The sequence below is a fragment of the Bactrocera neohumeralis genome, chromosome 3 (genome assembly GCF_024586455.1).
Source record: "Bactrocera neohumeralis isolate Rockhampton chromosome 3, APGP_CSIRO_Bneo_wtdbg2-racon-allhic-juicebox.fasta_v2, whole genome shotgun sequence".
Classification (NCBI taxonomy): domain Eukaryota; kingdom Metazoa; phylum Arthropoda; class Insecta; order Diptera; family Tephritidae; genus Bactrocera; species Bactrocera neohumeralis.
Window position 1 is genome coordinate 31039477 of NC_065920.1, and position 22382 is coordinate 31061858.

The window sequence follows — 22382 nt, forward strand, 5'->3', positions numbered from 1 at the left end:
ACGATGTCCATTTCCCACAAGGTGATGCGCCGCCCATATTTCTTGTCTAATCATGGAATCATTGATTTCGAGAAATCACCCAGTTAAATGGTCGGCAAGATCATGCGACTTAGGCCCTCTAGATTATTTTGTCAGGGGGTATGTTATAATATAGATTTACGCCAATCAACCAGCAATGCTGGAGGAGCTCGAAGACAACATATAGCGCATCATAGCCGTAATGCTACACCGGGTCATCGAAAATTGGCGTAAACGAGTGGAGATATGCAAACTGAGCGGTGTTGGCTATTTGACCCAAATTTTTTTTAAATCATAAATGGTATAAAATTGTCTGCATAACAATAAAATAGAACCCATTTTGACCAACTTTTAATGTTTTATTTCATTTTAACGTCACTTCGTTTTTGTTGGTAAGCCCTATATAATTGATCACAGCATGACGAACTGGGTCGATTTAGCCGATGAGTTTGTCCGTCAGTATATACGTGAACAACCCTTCAGTCTTTGAGATATCCGTCTAAAATTTTGCCGGCGACATCAGACCGCTATTGCAGCTGTATGACCGACCTGTATGACCGACCGACCGATCAAAATGAAGTTCTTATATTTAAAACTTTTTTTTATTGACAAAATATATTCACAAAGTACTGTGGTTATGGGTATGGGTTATAAGAAGTTATTCAGATAGAATCACTGTAAAACATAGCTGCCAAATTAACCCACCGAAAGTCAAGTTCTGTGAGGGATCTTATGTATTTGTAAAGGGTATTATTGCTTTGTTACAGCCAAAGTTAACATTAGTTTGTTTCAAAATTACTTTCTAACTGCTTTCTTACGCTACAAAAACAAATGCACACCACAAACATGTTAATCTTTAACCGACGAACTCATTTATCAAAGAATTGTCCATATTTTTCTTCTCTGGCACCTAAATAAACACGTCTTCTTTTTTCTAGCCGCTTGTTTGCAAAGGAATAGTTATTAGTAAATTGTCAACACTTTTCCTGAAAATGACAAGTGTGGTTAGCATGCGTACGCCTCTCTTTAGTATACCTCCACAACTAGAATACCTCTCTCCTCTTCAGGCAAGCATACTGGGCAGTGCTACGCAATTATCACTTCGGCTGACAGGAAAACGATGGCGTTGAGTGTAAACTAACAGACCGACAGGAGCATAATCATCAAAACCATCAAAAATGCTCTAGCAGTTTGAGTAGGGTAAAGCGAATGGTGGGGGAAGGCATTGAAAGGTAGTGACTAAACAGCAGTCTTGTAACTGTCACTCATTTATGAGTGACGTAAACATTCTTTGCATGACAGCAGAATTCATAGCTTGACAAACCTGTGTGCCAAAACTGCTCCCACCACTGCAGCTGTTCGTGAGTGTTGCTTCCTTTGCATATTTATTCCAGCCTTTCGCTTATCATGCCGAAACACACACTTCCTGGTTGCCACAATCAGTCAGTCAAACACTTACATATGTGGAATTCAATTGGAATACGAAATTAGTATTTTCTTCTTGAATTGCTCTTTCCGTGCTCTTCATTTTTATTGCATGCGAACATCTCAGCAAGCTCCAAATATGTACTGATTTACTGATGCACGACTGTACGTAACTACGTTCTTTAAATATTAAAGTAGCTTATATTTTGTTCTCAATACAGTGCGATTTCAAGAACTGGTAAATACCGTTATGTGAGGAAATATAATAAATGGAATTTCTCTTCCACAAATTTTGGTTTTATTTTTTACTGTTTTTCTTGTGGCACTCACTTTTTAAGTACTACATCGTTAGAGCCAGATAAGGTTTTGTGACAGGAAATTGGGTAACTACCATCTATTCTTTTTCATAATCCTTGGACTTGAACGTAGTGTCACCAATTGGGGTAGTCAAGCCAAAAGGTAGAACGTATTAATATGATTAGGGAACCAGAAAAAGCCTTAACTGATTTCAAACTCAAAGCACACTTATGTATTTTTATGGACCACAAACTTTAAGCTTTACGTAAACTTTAAGAACACGGTTTAATTCACTACAAATGTGTAAATAGTATTATAGTGCCAGTCAATCCATTAATATGGTTTACATTGTGAGTACACGGAAATTATATATTTATCAATATTTAATTTGTCACCTTCAAAGTATGCCCCACCGGATTTAACACACTTCCACCAACGATTGGTCCAGTCCTCGACACACTTTCCATAAGCAAATTTTGGTATGGCCCTCAGCTCCTACTGCGAACTTTGTTTTATTTCTTCGATCGAATGATAACGGGTTCCACGGAGCGAGAATTTCAGTTTATAGAACAAGAAAAAATCACACGGAGCTAAATCTGGTGAATGTGGTGGTTGATCGATGGTATTCATTGCGTTTTGGCTTTAAATTCGGTCACAATCGTACTCTTTTTCAAAAAATTCAGCTTAATCGGGACGAGTCGAGCAAGAACGCGTTTCATACTTATAATATCCACCAAAATCATTCGAATGGACTCGCGAAATATGTCGAGCTTTCTTCTCTCTAACATTTACCTGACGATTTTCAAGCACCATGTTCTTAATTTTTTTAATATTTTCATTAGCATTTTTTCAAAAAAATTTTCTCATACATATAAAAAATGAAATACTTTATTAGGGGTTTTTTTTATTGTTACAAAGATACACTATTAACAAAGAAATTCTGAAATTTTTGGAAAAATATATTTTAAACTTGTTTGCGATGCTTTTTTTTGGGGACATATGTAAAACGTGAAGAGTGGAAAAAAGATTCGTTCTCCTTTACAGGATCATCCAAAGTAAAAAATAAGTACTTTTGGTTTTAGATAAAACCTTAACTTAGGACTTGAACGAAGGAGAAAATAAGGTATGTTTTCAACGATCTCTCGGCCGTCTTTCACGGCTTTGTATCACTTCTAGTGTTTTTGAACCACCGTAAGATTTTTTCAACATTCACAATGATTCTGCACACGAAATTTGGTTATAAATACAAAATTTGACACAAATTCTTTGTTCGGTATTCTTATCCATTGTGAAATTTGCAACTACTGAGGTATACCGACTTAAGCAGCTGCTGTAAACAAACTGGTTGACAGGTCGCGTTCACATTTGAGATGCTTTTGAAATATCATTTACCCGAGGAAGTTAACTGCGATTCCCGGGTGCGTTTTTGTCCTAACATATGTAAAACGTTATTGGCTAACTGAAAGCTTTATTAGGAAGGGCGTCTTTGAATAAAATTAAATAAATAAAAATCAAATATTTCACTGTTATTGAAGAGTAGGTTTGAAAATTTGCCATAATTTTGATGCAAACTTTTTTGAATACTTTTTGACAAAATTGTATAAAAGATAAAAAGAAAATCGTCAAGAAATCTGACACTCTGTGAACATAAAATGAACAGGTATGTAACCAATATCTGAGAAATAAGTGCCACACGAGCTCACGGTCTTCGAAATCGGCTCCAGCAACTTTTCCTCGGAACTCAAGAGTAAGTATGTTTAATAGACTTGAGTCGCGAGGCAATTCTCATGTATTTATCGTATCACCCTTGTTAAACTATTATTCTTTTACGATACGAACTTGTGTGGTATGATCTTAAAACTTGACACCATTGGAATTAAGAAGTAACAGGTGTTTTGAAGAATTTTATAGCGTTTGGTTAGAGAACGTTATGTTTGTTGTATATTGTGTGTATAGTTTCTCGTCTTCCTTAGCTTTAATTTTTTAGACATTTTAATACTTTTTCCCAAGCTGAGGCTTTTTCTTATATCCAGATCATTTTCTAATTATACAAAAATTCGTAATTTAATAGTTTGCGTGAAATTTGATTTTATGCTTGCCATACGTTGTCTGAGAGGCTTACAGCATATAACAGTAAATCAGTGAAATTGACAATAACTATATACCATATAGAATAAAAATTATGTATTAATTATGTATTAGGCTTAGCTATGAAAGCAAAATAACACTTCAATCAGCTCTCTTATTCTATCAAATTTCGTCTGGAATTGTTGACTAAAACAGCTTAACTTTAAACGATTGCTTTTACAATTGTCTAATGAGAATAACTCTCTTTTGCAGATATACAAAGCTCGCATTGGGAATAAGGTAAGTTTGCTATTACGATTTTGCAGTATCGATTTCATTAAGACCAATTTCAAAATCAACTTCTCGAAAAGTTACTGTAAACTACAGCAGCCGCAATTAATGAGATCTTAGTTGTAATCATCCTTTCCTGCACGACTTTTGGGAAAAACTTGCTCCACAGCTGCTTCTGCTTTCTGCGTCTGGGCGGTGTGTGCAAAGACCAGCAGAGAATAGCAAGGAGATGAGGGAGAATATGACGCAAACTTTTAATTGCTCGAAATTGATTCAACTATCATCGAATACTTGGAAATCTGTGAGCATTTGCGGCACAAACTATTTGATGTTTGTGTTTCGCAAAGAGTGATATTCGCACAGCGGCTGGACCCAACTTTGGACGTGCAAATAGACATGCTTTAAAAACTGCAATTAAGTTGGGCTTTGCGCTGCAACGAAGCAGAAGAAAAATTTCCAGTTGGCCTAGAAAAATGTGCAATACATTAAATAACGCGCCTTACACACACACACACAGCGCTTCGCCAAGCTGGGGTCGTCACGCCGCAGTTCCTCCGCAAAATTTGTTAAATTGAATTTAGATTTTACGAGCATAGGTTGCCAATCACTTACGTGAGGGCGCGGCGCACAGCTGCGGTCACAGGCCTCAATCAACGCAGCTGCACACATTCGCGTTTAATTCGCCATCAGTGCTCGATGAGCGAATATATAATATAATTTATATGTTTGTGTGAGTGGTGGTAGATTCTCCCGTATATCTTTGTATGTCTGTGTTAGTAAAAACACATGCCACTAATCAAAAGGATTGCCATCAAGCCACTTACTGTGGGCTGTGCATGATTGCGCACTTTATCCGAAAAGCGTGAAGCATACTTTTCGGCGCATAAACAGCATTTGTACTTGATTAAGTTGCACAGGAGAGTAAGCGAAGTTAGTTGTAATAAAGCATGCCTTTACTTGCTACTTTTTCGCTGATTTTTGGCGGTATTTATCACCCCCCTCAGCCTCAAACGCTTTGTATAGCGTGAAACTTTGTAAATTGGAAATTTTATGGTCTGCATTTTGAGGCACCTTTCTTTATTTATTTGACTGTAATATAGAGAGGTGCAGTTTTTTGATATACCTGCCTTTTGACTGAGAGCAAGTTTAGGTTAATCATATCAATGTATGTAAATATTCTTAATGAAATTAAAACCAAAAACATGTCGAAACCTCGCATTATGAAAAAGACATGGATTTACTTCAAAAGGATACTATTCCGCATGCCCAGATACCGCTGGTTCTCAGAAAAACGAATGAGGATATTTTTTGGTTATTTCCCCTGTGTGTCATGAGAAGCTGAAACATCTTGGATCGCTTGGATCGCCTTGTTGATGCATGAAATTTAGCTGTATGAGTTTTCTTTCTTCAGAAAGATAATCTCGACGACCAGCACTGGAGCCATCAAGCCAACATTTAAAGTTCTATAAATATGGTCGCATAATTTCAGTGAAGCACATATTCTTCATAGGAGCCACATCATTATTTGTCTTAAAAGCAAGATAAAACGTTAACTTCGGCTGCACTGAAGCTAATGCACCCTTCACAGGTGCATTTCTTATAGTAACTATGTGTCCAGTTTGTATGGAAGCTATATGCTATAGTAAGCCGATCTGAACAATTTCTTCGGAGATTATGTTATTACCTTAAGCAGTAATCCATGTCAAATTTCGTGAAGATACCACGTCAAATGCAAAAGTTTTCCATACAAGCCCTTGATTTCGATCGTTCAGTTTGTATGGCAGCTATATGCTATAGTCAACCGATCTGAACAATTTCTTCGGAGATTACATTTTTGCTTTAGAAAATAATCTAAACCAAAATTCGTGAATATATCTTGTCAAATGTGAAAGTTTTCCGTACACGAACTTGATTCCGATCGTTCAGTTTGTATGGCAGCTATATGTTTTAGTGATCCGATATCGGCCGTTCCGACAAATGAGCAGCTTCTTGAAGAGAAAATAACGTTTGCAAAATTTCAAAACGATATCTTAAAAACTGAGAGACTAGTTCGTATATATACAGACAGACAGACGGACATGGCTAAATCGACTCAGCTCAACATACTGATCATTTATATACTTTATAGGGTCTCCGATGCTTCCTTCTGGGTGTTACAAACTTCGTGGCAAACTTAATATACCCTGTTCAGGGTATAATAAATTTATGAAAAACAGAGACAAGACAGATAACAAGGCTTATTACTGTTGGGTGTAAGAAATGCTCCTACGTGGTCCATATCGCTATCCTTTGTTCAGGGATGAGTTTTCATAGACTATCCCAAGGATTACGTCCCAGCTTCAGTCACTCTTTGGACTATGGAGTGCTCGCTCTCTGTCAAAAACTGAGCTGGGGAGAACGTATTGAGAGCAGAGCAGGGAGCAACAAGTTTATAAATCGTCTAGCGAAGACTGAAGCGACAATTAAGGCTATGCGGAGAGCATATACTAATTCTCATTGCGTTAGGTTATGCAAACATACAATGACTAAACTCTCAGTTGGTATCTTGGTACCCATTTATATAGGAATAGTAGGAAACGAAAAGCAGACGAGTTGGCCCACGGCCTGGAACACAATTTCTTTAAATTGCCTAGACCATTCAGTTCTTTCAAGGGTTGTTTGAAGCAATGGACCCTAGAGGAACACCTCCTCCTCTTGGAACACTAACAACGCAGGGCATATTACATAATTAATTTGAGATAGTGTTGCTGGTAGGCAGACCCTTCCGGGCAAAAGGAAGTCGGGGGAATGCAGACCATACGAGGTTGATTATGAGACGCTGTAATACCCATCATCTTTGCGAATATCCAGCCTTCTGCCTGCTGAGATGGGATATCTTCTTCGGCTTCCAATTCTATAACTTAAGATATATTCGGGAGTCCAGGCGAAAAATTCAGGTTTTTTTTTATCAAATTCACTGAATTTCAGGATAAAGCTCTTTTGTTTTCCACTCGGGAGCACAATGGATCTAATGATGGCATATAAGCTATTACCTACGATCTGGCACTCCTGCGGCTCCCTTTTGAAGGAACCAATCATAAAAATTGCTTGCTCTAAGGGTAAGGAACGGTGTGCTGACACAATACATAATGTTTCAAATGAATCCAACCGAATGAAGAAATAAACAATCATTTCCGATTCGGGCAAAAAACCTTCATCGATTTCTTTTTACATGACTTGAAGAATTACGTGTGTCTAAGGTTTCCCGTTTAACTGAAAGTGTTATTAGCTAGACCAAACTTGGATACGCGCTTCCTTAGGCTAGAGCCACTAATGCATCGAGTTATAAGGTATAGACAGTAATCTGATTTAGGGGTGTGTTCTTTCTGAGATGTTACCGTTTTGTCGCCTGTATTCCGGTTTGTCATTGATCACCTCTTCCACATTCCCTTATACGTAGCATCTTAAACCTGTTCGAAATTAATTTGTATACAAACATTTATGTGATGAAGCTCTAAGGTAAAACCAGACATAAAGGTATTCTTAAGATTATTAGTTTGGGTTTTGTTAGAATACTAGTTAGTTGCATAAATTAGCGTTTATACTTCATTAGGACAATGTTGTGCTTGTGGTTTTTGAAATACATATATTGCTACTATAAATTCTCTACACTGAAAGCTTCTTCTGTCAAGAATTTTTCTAATCAAAATAAATTTAAACGAATCTGAATAATTTATAAACCCAAAGTTTTTTAACCTCAAAATGGACGTTTATCTGTTTATAAGTTATAAAAAGGGGAACGTTCAAAATTCCGTCTCGCCTTCAACAGTAGCCCCAAACCCTCTTATTTTAAGCCTTTCACACGATTTATAGCCTATTTTTCGGCAACAAAGTTAATTGGATTTTTTTACTGTTACAAGCGTACAGCTTTTGACAGTGTTGGAGAATGATGACAAGAGCGTTTAATATTTACGATAAAACCACACTAATGCACTGCACATCGAAATATAAATAAGCACCCATGTTTATAATACGCTCACACACACACATACACACACCAGCATAAGCGACAAATGCATTGCATACCTACAGGCGCTCGAACAGTGAGTACTCACAGTTATGGCGCTGGGAAAGTTTACGATTTTTTAATTGCATTTGCACAAATTCATGGAATTTTGTATTTTACGGCGCCCGAAAGTGTGCAACAACCAAACTGGTGTGGCATGCAACGGTAGCAGGCATTTAATTGCCCGACAAAACTCACCAAGCCCTGCACTTAGTCGGCGAAAGTGGGCGACATAAACAACAACAACAAAGGTCACTTCAACTCACATACACATACACAAGCGCCTGGTCTAACACATTTGTGTCACAGCAAATTCGCTGAATATTGCAACATTTCTGTAATTACGCTCTTATTGTTGTCGTGCTTGCGTAAATTTGTTCAGCGAATTTGCGCAAATTTGGTGAATGTGCGCCAACAAAACAAGCGTACAACAAAACGACAAAGCGACAATGCGCTCAGGTGCCGTAATAAAGCATCGACGCTAACGGTTGAGTGCGAATCGTAAACAAAGCGTGCTGCAAAGGGCGCCCAGACCGTACCACAACAACAACAATAACAACAACAAGTGTTGTGATTTTGGCGCGAGTTAGACAAAGGACAGCGCGCAAAAAGCGTAGTGAAATTTATATCCACCGGAATTTAGTGCACACTTTTTGGAGGATGCATTGTGCCAGGGCTTACAGCTGCCGTAATTCGACCGATTTGTTAGTTTTGATGCGACACTTTATTTAAATGTTTCACATTTTAGTGGATGTGTGCCTTTTATTTTGCTATAATGCCGGCAGCAGCTGCCTAGAGCCGCTTTTATAGCAAAGTAAAACACACAAAATTATCAAAATTTATAGCGACCTGCCATGAAACCGTTATTCTTTTACTGTTTTGTGTATGTGAATTCAATAGTCCATAATATCGGTGTAAGAAAGCAAAAAGTATTGAAGTGAGCAAAACATTTTTGAACAAAACTGAAGAGAAAACCACAATGTGGCTGAAATATAGCAAAGTTACGAGATCTTTGCAACACTATATTCTCATAACTTTTGTTTTGTAGTATTTAGTGAAGACCAAAGGCAAAATATAGCAGCTTTGCATTTTCATTCGTCGGCAGATGAGTTTTGCTGACGGCTAAAGATCAATCATTCATTCGTGCGGTAACCGCCTTCAATTCATATGAAAATCCTTTTTAGATCATTTCGTTTTAAATAAAATAAAGTTGATGGAACAATGATAGTTGGCTCATCGTTACTGCTTGAAAATAAGTAAAATAGATCATAGATGTTACTGGTTTCGCCAAGAGAAAGCTCTAAATCACACTGCGAATTAAACCATTTCATTTACGTAGTAAAATTGTCTGGATTTTAAAAAGTGGTGGCTTTGACCACCCAGATCTCGGTACTTGACTCCCCAACTTTTTTTTTTTTTCGGCTTTTTCAGTACTAAAGTGTACGCGAGTAGTTCTCAGGCCATTGATGAACTCAGGGGAAACCTTTCAGACGAAGTTAATACTACATATATCTCAGAAAATGTACGAAAAATATTAACTTTTTATGCTATTACTATTATTATTATAACTCCTAACGGTGGCTTTCTGTAATTAAAATGAACAAAATTGTGTGAAAACTTGCCCCGGTCGCATTTAACTAATATCAGTATTTTAAAACTTGCTGTTGGCTTTTTACCTACTACTTATTATATTATGTTAATGGTATGCGAGTTGCTTTAAGGGGGTATTCTCATGTAATCACTTCGAAAAATCGATTTTTTTTTATATTTTGACAGTAAAACCTATTGAAAACATGCTGTGAAAATTCAGACCGAAAATCATAGTATTTGATAACATATATACAGCTCATAGTCGGCGACGTGTCGTAAGCGGCTGTCTACCAGGCGCCATGACAAGTCTGCAGCTCTTGAAACTTTAAACGCATTTTTCTCGAATCATCATTTTCTGAAACTGTCATGGTCCTAAAAAAAAAGTATTCAACCGATTGCTTTAAAATTTACATATGTTCTTCTACTCATTTATAGTTATTGTCCCTACCAGAATTGTTTATTTTCGAAAATATTTTCATATTTTTTAAACGGTTTTTAACGAAAAAAACAAGATTTTTGTGACTTTTTTTTGAAGTTCGACATTTTTTTAATGAAATTGATTGCATTTGGTAAGGACAATAGCCGCAGAACTACTGAATAATAATGCATTCGATTTTTTTTATTTCAGACAACATGAACAGCTTATCTCTTTCTTTTCATGACCTTTATTTATGAACTATCTCTTTCTGATTCCAATTTTGTTGTAAATATCTCTGACCATGTTTTTGATTTCGAGAAAAAAATCATTTTCTTCTATTTCCGTTATATTTCTTAGGTAATTTGTAAAATACTTTGAAAGAAAATTTTTTGGGTTATTAGATACAACAAATTATACACTCTAAAAATATACAAAAATTTAATTCCAAGTATTGATGATTTTTTGTTTCAAATAAACAGTTGTAAAAAAAATTGCAAAAGAAACTCTTTAGAAGTGCACTACTTGACACAGTAATCAATATTGCTCATTGTCAAGTCCTTTCCACTGAAACCGGCGCTTATAAAACATTTTACTCTGAGATAACTGTATAATATTTTTGCCCACCGGTCATATTGACCGGCCGCGGTAGATAGGCCACATGACAAATTTTTCTTGAAAAAAAGCAAATAACTAAAAGTAAAGTATGAAGAAAATATTATATGCATATTCTAAGAATTGGCATACAGTTTGATAACGGTGTTATAACGTTTAAGAATGTGTAAGTTTTACAAAAGTATGAAAACGGCCAATTTAACCGGTGCTGGTAGGCTTAGTGTTAATAAACAACACAAAATTATATACTTTATTTTAATAAAGCTTAGTCTAAGCCACATATCCCTAGCATAATCAATACCGACTCTCTGGTAGCTTTTCGGTTAAGTTGATATCAGATATATCTCATTTTAGACGATTTTGATATATTTTTCGCTGACGCAAAGTAAAATATAGTTTTAAGACTAACGGAGTCTGTAATTTATAATATAGCTTAATAAAATACAAAATTTGATCGTAATTCCTTTACGATTTCTTCGCAATATGATTATTGACATATTCGGTTATGAAGTTTGTCAACACCTAAAAGTGTTTCTCCGGCTTTGACGCTTAAGTTGCAAGACAATGAAATATTCGGTTATACCCGAACTTAGCCTGTAGTTTTTTGTTATGAATTGTTTTTATTTTTACGAAATTGCAACGAAAATTCTGCAATCTTCCAAGGTGACTCAAACTGGGAATATTTTGCTAAATTTTACTAAAATCTGTTTAGTAGTTTTGAGATGGCCCATAATCTATAAACCTAAATAAATATGAGTACTTACGAAAAAAATCAAGTCATATGGAATATTTCCCTATATAATAATATAAAGACTCTAATAGAAAAAAAGTAAAGAAGGGCTAAGTTTGGGTGCAACCATTAAAGTATCACACATACAACCAGTAATGTTAAAACACGCTCACTCATTTTTATTGAGTTAACTCACATATTGGCCTCTGAGTATAAATTCACCCGGATGTTAATATCGGGTGAGCTTGATAACGCATAAAATTTGCAAAAATCGGTTCTTTATTTGAAACGTTAGATTGGTTCATGACATTTTTAGATAATTTCATTTTTTCTGCCTTAGTCCAAAAGTCTATTTTGGGCACGTCGAATTTTCAGTGAATGGGCCCTAGAAAAGTTGGCAGAAAATCCGCTTTTTTATCGACAAATTTTGTTCAGCGATGAGGCTCATTTCTGGTTGTAAATAAGCAAAATTGCCGCATTTGGCAGAAGCCGTTCAAGAACTGCCCATGCATCCCGAAAAATGCACTGTTTTGTGGTTTGTACATGGTGGAATCATTGGACCGTCCCTATAAATAATATAAAGATGCTAACAAACTTTTTGTTGCCAAAAATGGAAGAAAAATGTGGTTTCAACAAGATGGCGCTACATGCCACACAGTTTCGCGATTCTATGGCCATTTTGAGGGAAAACTTCGGAGAACAATTCATCTCAAGAAAGTAACCACACCAAGATCATATTTAACGCCTTTAGACTATTTTTTGTGGGGCTAAAGTCTAAAGTCTACAGAAATAAGCCAGCAACTATTCCAGCTTTGGAAGACAACAAAAATTCGGGCTATTCCGGCCGAAATGCTCGAAAAATTGCCCAAAAATTGGACTTTCCGAATGGACCACCTAAGACGTTATTTATGAAATTATCTTCAAAAAGTAAAATGAATAGGTCTAACGTTTCAAATAAAGAACCGATGCTTTCAACCAGTGTTATTTAATATATCAAACTACAAAAGTATAAATATAGATATATTTTTACTAAATGACAACGAAAAAAAATACTCTAGTCATATACTTGTAGTATAAAGTTGAAGGTAAAGACCGAAATATAGCAAAGCTCGCAAACCATACAAATGATTGAAATAGAAACATACGCAAATTGACGTGGATTGTGTATTCACAACAAAAAACAAATCAATTTTTAAATGTACTATATATATCAGTGGCGGATTGAGAGGGAGGAAATGGGGACATAAACAGCTGAGGAACATTTTCGAACTATTTATTCAAACAAAACGCGAAAATTTCTGTGTGAGATCTTATGAAGGATATTACAGTGTCTCAGTGTACATTCCTCTGTTGGATACAGTTGGCGAAGATTTGAAAACGCGCTTTTCCAGAGAAGTATTGGATGTATTTCAACTGAGTTTGCTGCTTTCAGAAAAAGGATGTACTTTTAAAACCAAAGAAATGGAAAATCTTATTGACTGCTTGGTAGTGCCATTGGGTGCTGAAGCAAAAGTCAAAAGACAACAAGTTACGGACTATTGCATTGGAAACGTTGAAGAACTGCGATGTTAACCTATACCTCATAATTCAGAGTTTTCTTCGCATATTCTGCACACTTCCTGTGACGAATGCGAGCTCTGAACGCTCTTTTTCGACACTTCGCTGCATGAAAACGTGGCTGAAGACGAACATGCTTCAAGAAAGATGGATCGGTCTGACGCAGCATGACATTGATGTCACTGCAGTAGAAGTTCTCGAAAAATTCTCAAAAATTGGCGCAATCGTTTTGTTTTAGGAAATTTTTCTATTCAATACACGAACTGACTACAGTATTATACATTACAATAAAGTATGTCACCCGCACGTCTACGGTTTATAATATGTTTTTTCAATTTTGTAGGATTTTATATTAGAAGATCGATTTGAAATTTTTCCACCATGATATTAAACTGTATAAAGACTGCTATATTTAATATAACAATCTTCATGTTTCAAGTAAATTTGTATTTCGTCCTCACAAAAACTGTTTCTGGATCCGCCCCTGTGTATGTACTATATATGCATATATATATGCTATATGAGACAAAATATACATACATATATAAATTTTTAATAAAAGTTGCGAAAAGGGAAATTTGTATGTATTATGGAGAAGAAATTTAAGCGGAAACATGGACATTTGATAAATATTTCAAATTGACTCGAAATTGAGTAACGATAGTATTCACACATACATACATATGTATATGTATATGTATGCAAGTAACATAAAATATTAAAGGTTGATGCACTTCTTGTATCTCCATATTAAATTTTGGCTTGTATTTGCTCGCAACACTGTTTTTATACTCTCGCAACAAAGGTGCTAAGGAGAGTATTATAGTTTTGTTCACATAACGGTTGTTTGTAAGTCCTAAAACTAAAAGAGTCAGATATGGGGTTATATATACCAAAGTGATCAGGGTGACGAGTAGAGTTGAAATCCGGATGTCTGTCTGTCCGTCCATCCGTCCGTGCAAGCTGTAACTTGGGTAAAAATTGAGATATCATGATGAAACTTGGTACACGTATTCTTTGGCTCCATAAGAAAGTTAAGTTCGAATATGGGCAAAATCGGCCCACAAAATGGCGGAAACCGAAAACCTATAACGTGTCATAACTAAGCCATAAATAAAGATATTAAAGTGAAATTTGACACAAAGGATCGCATTAGGGAGGGGCATATTTGGACGTAATGTTTTTGGAAAAGTGGGCGTGGCCCCGCCTCCTACTAAGTTTTTTGTACATATCTCTGAAACTACTATAGCTATGTCAACCAAACTCTACAGAGTCGTTTCTTCAGGCATTTCCATATACAGTTCAAAAATGGAAGAAATCGATAACCACGCCCACGCCATACAAAGGTTATGTTAAAAATCACTAAAAGTGCGTTAACCGACTAACAAAAAACGTCAGAAACACTAAATTTTACGGAAGAAATTGCAGAAGGAAGCTGCACCCAGGTTTTTTTTTTAAATTGAAAATGGGCGTGGCGTTGCCCACTTATGGACCAAAAACCATATCTCAGGAACTACTAATCTAATTAATTTTACAGCAAAATAAAAAAAATATGTAAATGACGGATAATGAAATCTCGATTATCACTTTATCATGCGAGAGTATAAAATATTCGGTGACACCCGAACTTAGCTCTTCCTTACTTGTTAAAATACAGAAATTCGAGCGGATTGAAAACAAAATGTGATAACGCCTTGCGGCATACATATGTATATTGATTTTCAAAAGTTTGTTGGAACTTTCTGTTGCGAAATACTGGTTTAAGTCTATCTCAATACAAAAAAGCAAAACCCTACATACTCGTATATAGGAATATGTCGGCGTATGGAAATGGAAATCCTGTTTTATTAAATCTCCACAGACAATTTTTTCCCCCATAAGTTGTGTATTGTTTTAAAAACTAAATGTTGCACCACAAGAATTGGAGAAATGTACAGAATATGTTAACATAGACAGCAATTAAGTGTTTCAAACACTCGGAAGTAGGTGAAATTGCTCAACAACGCCATGCATTTGAAGCCTGAAAAGCACTTCCATTAGGAGATCAGCCGCTCTGGCACCTTATCATCTCTTAAACCATACTCGCATTTGAGTTAACAGCTTGTTATTATTGAATTTAATTTTGAGTGCTTTTGATGCGGGCGACAGACTCCGCACGGCAAATCTGAAACGTTTTGTGGCAGCAATAATGAATTGAAATGTGGCAATTTGTCTCACGGCTCTGCAACGAAAAGAAGTCGCAAATCTAAACCCAAGTGTGTATGTAAGTGTATGTGTGTACACACTTTGCGGTTGAAATCTTCGGCAATTTGTGGCTGCCGTGCGACGGGAACTTTGCAGAAATCTGTGCTTTAAAATATAGAGAAGATGAATTGGGGTCGACTAGGTGGTGCCTGAAGGTGGAGCACGGGTATGTAATAAAGGTAGGAGCGGTGAAGAGAGTGTGTGAGTGAGAGATTTGTATGTATAAATGTAGTAAACCGAAAATTTGATATATGAGTTGGGTAAAATGTAGTGAAAGGTGTATGAAAAATATGTGTGGGTAATCGTGAGTCAGACAATATATTAGGTAGGTAGAGACTCTCGCGAATAAAATAGATATATTTATTTAAATATTTTAAATTAAATTTAGTGGAAAGAAAATTTCGGATCTAAATGGATACGCTACTATTTAAAGATTTCAAACTGATAAAATACCCAAAATTTTGCCAAATAATTCAAGCAGCCGCCTTACTCATACCCAGTATGCTGGTATCTTTTCATCACATATTTTAATACTTTCACTTTTATGCAAAGAAAACAGATGTTAGATATCAGAATATACGGAATTATGCACATTATTTATGCCATGACAAATTGACCGGAGGTTAACTGCAAAAGGAGGAAAAAAGTGGCATCAGCAAAAACGCGCTTAGCAGAAAGGTATTGAAGAAGGCAAGCCGCTGATGGCAGGACAAGTTACAAATAATGTGTTTGCTATGACCGCTCGAAGCAAAAGATGAAACAGAATTCACAAGAAAGGCGTACATACAAGCCAGCATTGAGGCCTTGAGGCGAGGTAACAGCCACTGTACACAAGGTGAAGACGGTTTGTACCTCAGCGTACAGTAGCAAGCAAAATATTTGAGAAAAGTATGTTGGCAAGCGAAGATTTATATAGAAAACCATAAATTTTGACATATATACACACCAGTATTTATTATTGAAGAAGCAAAATTATGATAGAATAGAAATTCTAGCAAAAGGCACCAGAAGAGAGAGAGTGGCGGAAAAATGCCCTGAGAAAATGTTACGAATTTATTAGACTTTTCAGCTACTCCTTTTTATGGTTTTCTTTACACACTACCCATACATAAACGGCAAACTGCTTTCATATAACTATGTGTAACTGCTTGAATGTGTGTGTGTGTGTCGGTTAATGCACAACACTTTCACCAATGCTCACTACTTACCACTCAGGCGTAAAGCGCCCAAGGCAAGGCAGAACAAAGTAAAGGAAACTTGTCAAACGTTATATGCTGCAACGCAAACACACATATACATATACAGTCGTGTATTAGTTACACTTTCGGCAACCCAGCATACGACGTGGCTTACAATGAATAACTGTATACCAAGGAAGACCGAAGAGAATCAACCTCAGTTAACATAAAGTTCAGATAAGAAATTTTCAAAAGCTTGTTACCTTTAATACTGTCAATCTAGTCGAAAATGCTTGTTCCACGAGTCGTAGACTGATGTGTTCGGCACATTATCAATATCTTTCTAATATTATATAATATATTTTATTCTTCGAATAAGTGGTAGAGTTAGCTCTTTTCAAAAGTCTACGTTTCAAACAGACAAAATTCTCTACCTCAGTTTATGTAATGCCAAATTTTTTTTTGTCATTTCGGATGACATTTTCTCGGTATCTGTGGACAAAAATATATATTTTTACCTTATTAAACGAAATTATGTTCGGAGAGTTACTTAAGAGCATCCATTACTCCAATTTGCATATTTCAACACAAAATCACATTTACGAGAAGACTGTCTGCAAAAGCAACTTCACAAACGGAATAAGTTGACTTTACTATCGTTCATGTGGGTCCCCTATTAGTCGAATAACATTTAATAGTTAAGTCAGCCTAAGATCTTCAAAACATCTTTAACTGGTTTAGTAGTTGACCCTACGTTCCAAACTGAATTAACGGAAATACTACAAAATAATGAAAAAAGTTCCTTCTCCAACAAACCGCAGTGCCGATGGGATCGAGTCGGTCAGGCTTAAAACTTTATGCAAATCTTTTCCTCTCAAGGCCTTCTTTATACTTGTAAATCCGTCATTGCGCGAAAAATTTTGTGTTAAACGCTACTAAAGAAAGAATATCTTTATTATAAACTAAGATTTGGATCTTGATTTTCTGCATATATTTCGAGTTTTTAGATTCCCTCTCAATACTAGATAGACCCAGTTGCAATGCTAATAATTAATTACATTTATAGAACCAATGATTCTGGTCCGATAGTAACGCTTAAGCGGTATATTATTAAACCAGTCTGTAGATTAATAATTCACCACGTGGTGAGTCCCCACGCTAATGTCTATATCCATTCATGTGCTATATGTACATATGTCTGCTGAAAAAAGGTCAAACTGGCTTGAGCACATGAAGGACAACAAGAATAGGAAAGCGCTCCCACGACCTAGCTCAATCAGCTGCGGTTAAGGACGCCGGCGTATATACTTGTATATAATTTCAAATATGCCATATATTCCGAAAGCAAAGGGAGCAACAAATGTGTGATACGACCCGAAATATGACTGCTGTGTATGTGGCTGGATGTGTGTGCATTCGAAACATAATGTTGCTCATCTTATATTAATTTTTTAAACATCCCCAGGGAGCGGATGGCTACACTGTGATTTCATCCATTCGCACATTGTCCGACCTTTCAGCGCCATACACCTCTACCTAGAGAATTGTGGATATTGCTTCGAAGTGCAACAGCATGGTTTTGCTGATTTTCAATTTGACCTGTGTATTCGGGCAATTTTAGTTTAGAAAGTGATTTGTCTATTTGACCATTTGTAGTGAGTTTGATGGCCATTCTGGTTTCTTTATGTTTCTTCATTTCGGTATATTACTTGTGACTATTTAAATGGTCAACTTCGGTGTTCCGTGTCGAAATGATTTTTTTTTTTTGTGTTTTGTTAGCAAGAATCTTGATGAAGTATAGAATTTGTTTAAAAATAAGCTCTGTCTTCGCTATATTGAGATTTAACCAGCGTGTTTCCAAGTAAGTGTAATTAGCTTCAAACTTTCAGAAGGCGTTGTACTGGAGGTTATCAATCCTTTATTCGTTATAATCAAGTAATTATTGTGGCTGGCTTAAGAAATCCCTCCTGTTACAGCCTTAACAAACTTGTATAGCTTACGCTTTCTTGTGGTTCACTTTCACGTTGCGCTCATCATGAATTTCGACTGAGGGTTGTTACATTTCCAACAAATATTTCACTTATCGGGAACAAAAATTCTGGGCGAAAAGTACGGAAGAAGGGTCGAGTCGCATTTCGAGAAGTATGCCGATATCTACAATAATTATTTAGTGTGATCATAATAGTCTAGCAAACGGATAGTGCAATAAGGCACGGTAAAATATCAACCCGTCCAAAAGAACTGTTGTTCCTTTAACAAAGCTAAGATCTTTTCCGCGCTTGTGGTCTCTAGCGCTCGATGGCAGAGAGTTGGAGGTGTTTAAAGAAGTAAAATTCGTTGGTCTCACATTAGACTCAACACTACGGTGGAATAGGCATGTGGTACTAACACTGTTCGCAGCCACTAAGGCACTTACGATATCCAGCCGGCAGATCCGGGGACTGAAAGCCAGTTATAATCAGATGGTTGTATACCATGATCGTAAGGCCTATTGTCACTTATGGAGCGGTTGTTGGGGCGCCTAGGGCAACGCAGTCTTTGGTAGGCCTTCAGCTATCCAAACTGCAAAGGCTCGTCTGCGTCTGCGCTTTAGGGCCCATTTGCATCTGCACAATCGCAGCACTTGAAGTCATGCTTGAGCTTACACCGCAGCAGCTAGTAATTAATGAGGTAGCGAAACATAACATGGTCTTATGGCAGTCTTTTGTGGCTTTGCGACATGTAGCAGGAAACTCGAGAACACCTGATTCTAGCTTGCTCAGCAATTTGCAGAAGCAGTCTCAAGGCCCTTGGTTCGTTCTACGAGGACAGTGATCACATCACCTCAGTCGCGCCCAGCACCTGAATTTGTTCAGATTTCTCAATTATCTATCCATCTATCTATATAGATAGAAAGAGAAAATATAATCTGAGCAAAAACAATCACAGAAAACGAAACAGTTAAAGTAAAGTTAAGAAAAAATTGTTCAAAACCTGCACGCGTCGTACAAAAGAGGGTTTCAGGAACTGTAATATAACAAAATTTATTGTTGAATAGTCCTTGGCTTCTGCCTCTAAGGACTTTGGGGTACGTTTTATGTTGTAATGTTGAAAGGTGCAACATTTTCTCAAACAGTAAATTTGCATGAAGTTCAAGTTATCGTTCTCTTTTTTTACAACTAGTAAGATTGCAATCAGAACTCGATGGTATTGATCTCAAAAAACAAACTTCAGTCATAAATTTTTTTAGCGGAATTTTGAGCATATTTTGAGAATTGAGTACGATCAATAGATGGATCAATTAACACCTTACCATAGTTATTTACAGTCTTGATGTTCTAAATTACGCTTGTGAGCAATTAATTGTATCTTTTATTTTATTTTCGCAATTTATGCTTTCTTTTCACCAAAAATTACTGAGACCTGTTTTTTTTATTACACAGTCCTTCACTATTTCACAATTTCAAATCACTTCCACATATGTATATGTAAGTATGTATCCTAATTGTTATTGTATATAATTTTCTCTTGCTAGAGTATAATGGATTTTAATCTAGCAAATTTACTTGTCAACTCAGAAATCATTTGCGCTTGACTGCATCTTACGTTGCACAGGGTGGTTCAAAGGAACTTTAAGAAAAGGGAAATGGTTTTAATATGTTGTTCAGATGAATGAAAGAATTTTATTTTTTAAATTGAATATCGATTTCATTGTTTGCTTTTATACACCACAACTAGTGCTAACATAATTTAGAGAGTAAAAATTACAATACTAGAATACTTGTATACGTATAGGCGATGAAGCGGCATGAAGACAGCAAGAGGGTTAAAAAATAGACTTAACAGTTTATTCAAATATTTCAACGCAACATCAGCTGCGGTTTAATTTAATTATTTCAAGCTTGCTGTTTGCGAATTTCCGCGCTTTAACAGAATAATGTAAAGGCATGTTTCAACTTCCAGGAGTTCAGTTCACTATAATTCTGTTATATTCGAGTTACTGCGTTAAATTCAATTACTGTCGTTTTCCAGACCTTGTATAAGAATAGAGAATACTGAATAGAGAAACCGCTATCTGCCTACCACATGAATCTTTTCCCACGAAAGAGTTAAAGTAAATACCTTCAGATTACTAAGTATCATAAAGTCTATCACCGCTCATGCGCCAAACACTCTCAATACTTGGTATATCAATTTCAATTTGAGTGATATTTTGATTGCTAACCTTCGGATTATGGCAATCATTTTCTATTTAGTGTGATTAAAATGCGACGCAAATATCGACTAGGTAAGATGGTAGATAAGATTTTAGAAAAACTTCAGATCAGCCCCAACTATCGCATATACCTACCTTGTGAGGAGTGATGGGTGATCCATTTCGACGTTTCTTATACGTTTAAAGAAAAAACACAGAAACCTCAAATTTAATGGAGAATGTTTCTTATCATTCGAAAGAACATTCTTTGGGATTTTTTTCTTTGAAGATTGCCTTTTTCAAATGTTGGTTTCGGCTACGTTACAGGCGGTTCATCCGTCGAGTTCAATTTTCGATGACTCGTTCGGACATTCCAACTGGTAACTGGCGAACGGCACGCTTGATGTTCCGCTTCAAGGGCTGAATCGATGAGGGATTGTCAGCATAGATAATAGACTTTACAAATCCGCACAGGAAAAAGTTTAATGGTGTAATATCTCGCATCAAATGCGGCAATTTTGCTTGTTTACACACCCGTTGAGCTAGAAATGGTGTCGTTTGCAAAGGTCGAAGCTCCAGGAAGAAAAAGACCAAACAGTAAATAGGCCAGCAGTTAGTCGATTATAGGCATATGTATATATGGGGTATTTCATACCAAATCGACCACTTTTGAACCCGACCCCTTTAGATTTTGCTGAAACTTATCCATCCTTTTCTACCCTTTGAAAAACATTTTTGAGAATTTTTTCAAAATTTTTTCTCCAACTTCAAAAAAGTTATGAATTTTAAAAAAAAAATGGCTTTTTAATTTTCAAATAGCCATAACTTTTGTAGAAATTGACTTTTGGGGACCTTTTTTTTAAATTTTTGCTTTTGAATGAACTTTTAGAAAATATACACGAAAAAAAATTTAAGACGATCAATTATATAAAATAAAATAAAATCGTCATTTTTTTTTTGTAAGTTCGCCTTCTTTTTATTTTTTTTCCTCGAAAAAAACTTCAATTAATTTGGCAACTATCCCTGCTAATCCCGGAGTGGGCCGATTTTTTTTATATTTTTTTTATTTTTTTTCATTTTTGAAAATTTGACAATTTTTTTTAAATACATTTTTTTGGAAGTTCGCCATTTTTTTTATTTTTTTTCCTCAAAAAAAACTTCAATTAATTTGACAACCATCCCTGCTAATTCTGGAGTGGGTCGATTTTTTTTTATATAAAGAAAACCAGGATCCAGGGTAAATGAAGTGAATGGGTAGAATAAAAAAAAACCAAATATATATTTTTTTGAGCCTGAAGGGCCCAATCTTAGCTTAATACTTTATAATAAATAGATTATATAGGGGTAAATTTTCAAATCCGAAAAATTTGATTAGAGTCTATATAATAATTATTTGTACCATACTAATTTACTATTTCCTGCATAGATATAAATATCTATCTTGATACTAAAACCGAACAAATCCTTTATAGTTATATTATGACATTTTTTCTCAGTATTGAATCCCACAAAACCATACTTATATATTTAAATTATCAAAAGTGCAACGATCGGACCACCCTTTCATACATATGAACTCGCACAAAACACAGCTCTTACAGTTTTTCAATAGAATCTCAGCAAGCAATATAGAAGTACATATAATCTACTCGTATATATAATTTTTTTCTGGCTTTTAACACTTCAGTGGCTGTCAAAGCATTCACTTTGAACGTAACGAATGGCTGCTTATCCCA

General features: G+C 35.9%; 1 protein-coding gene across 2 annotated transcripts in view; it reads left to right on the top strand.

Moving 5' to 3' along the window:
* The window catches only part of LOC126753112 (insulin-like growth factor-binding protein complex acid labile subunit), a 241287-nt gene that overhangs the window by 92716 nt on the left and 126189 nt on the right, over positions 1-22382 (top strand). For both annotated transcript variants that reach the window (XM_050464287.1, XM_050464286.1), the window contains exon 3: positions 4081-4107. The gene's annotated coding sequence lies outside the window, so the exon portion shown is untranslated. The remainder of the gene's footprint in view (positions 1-4080; positions 4108-22382) is intronic.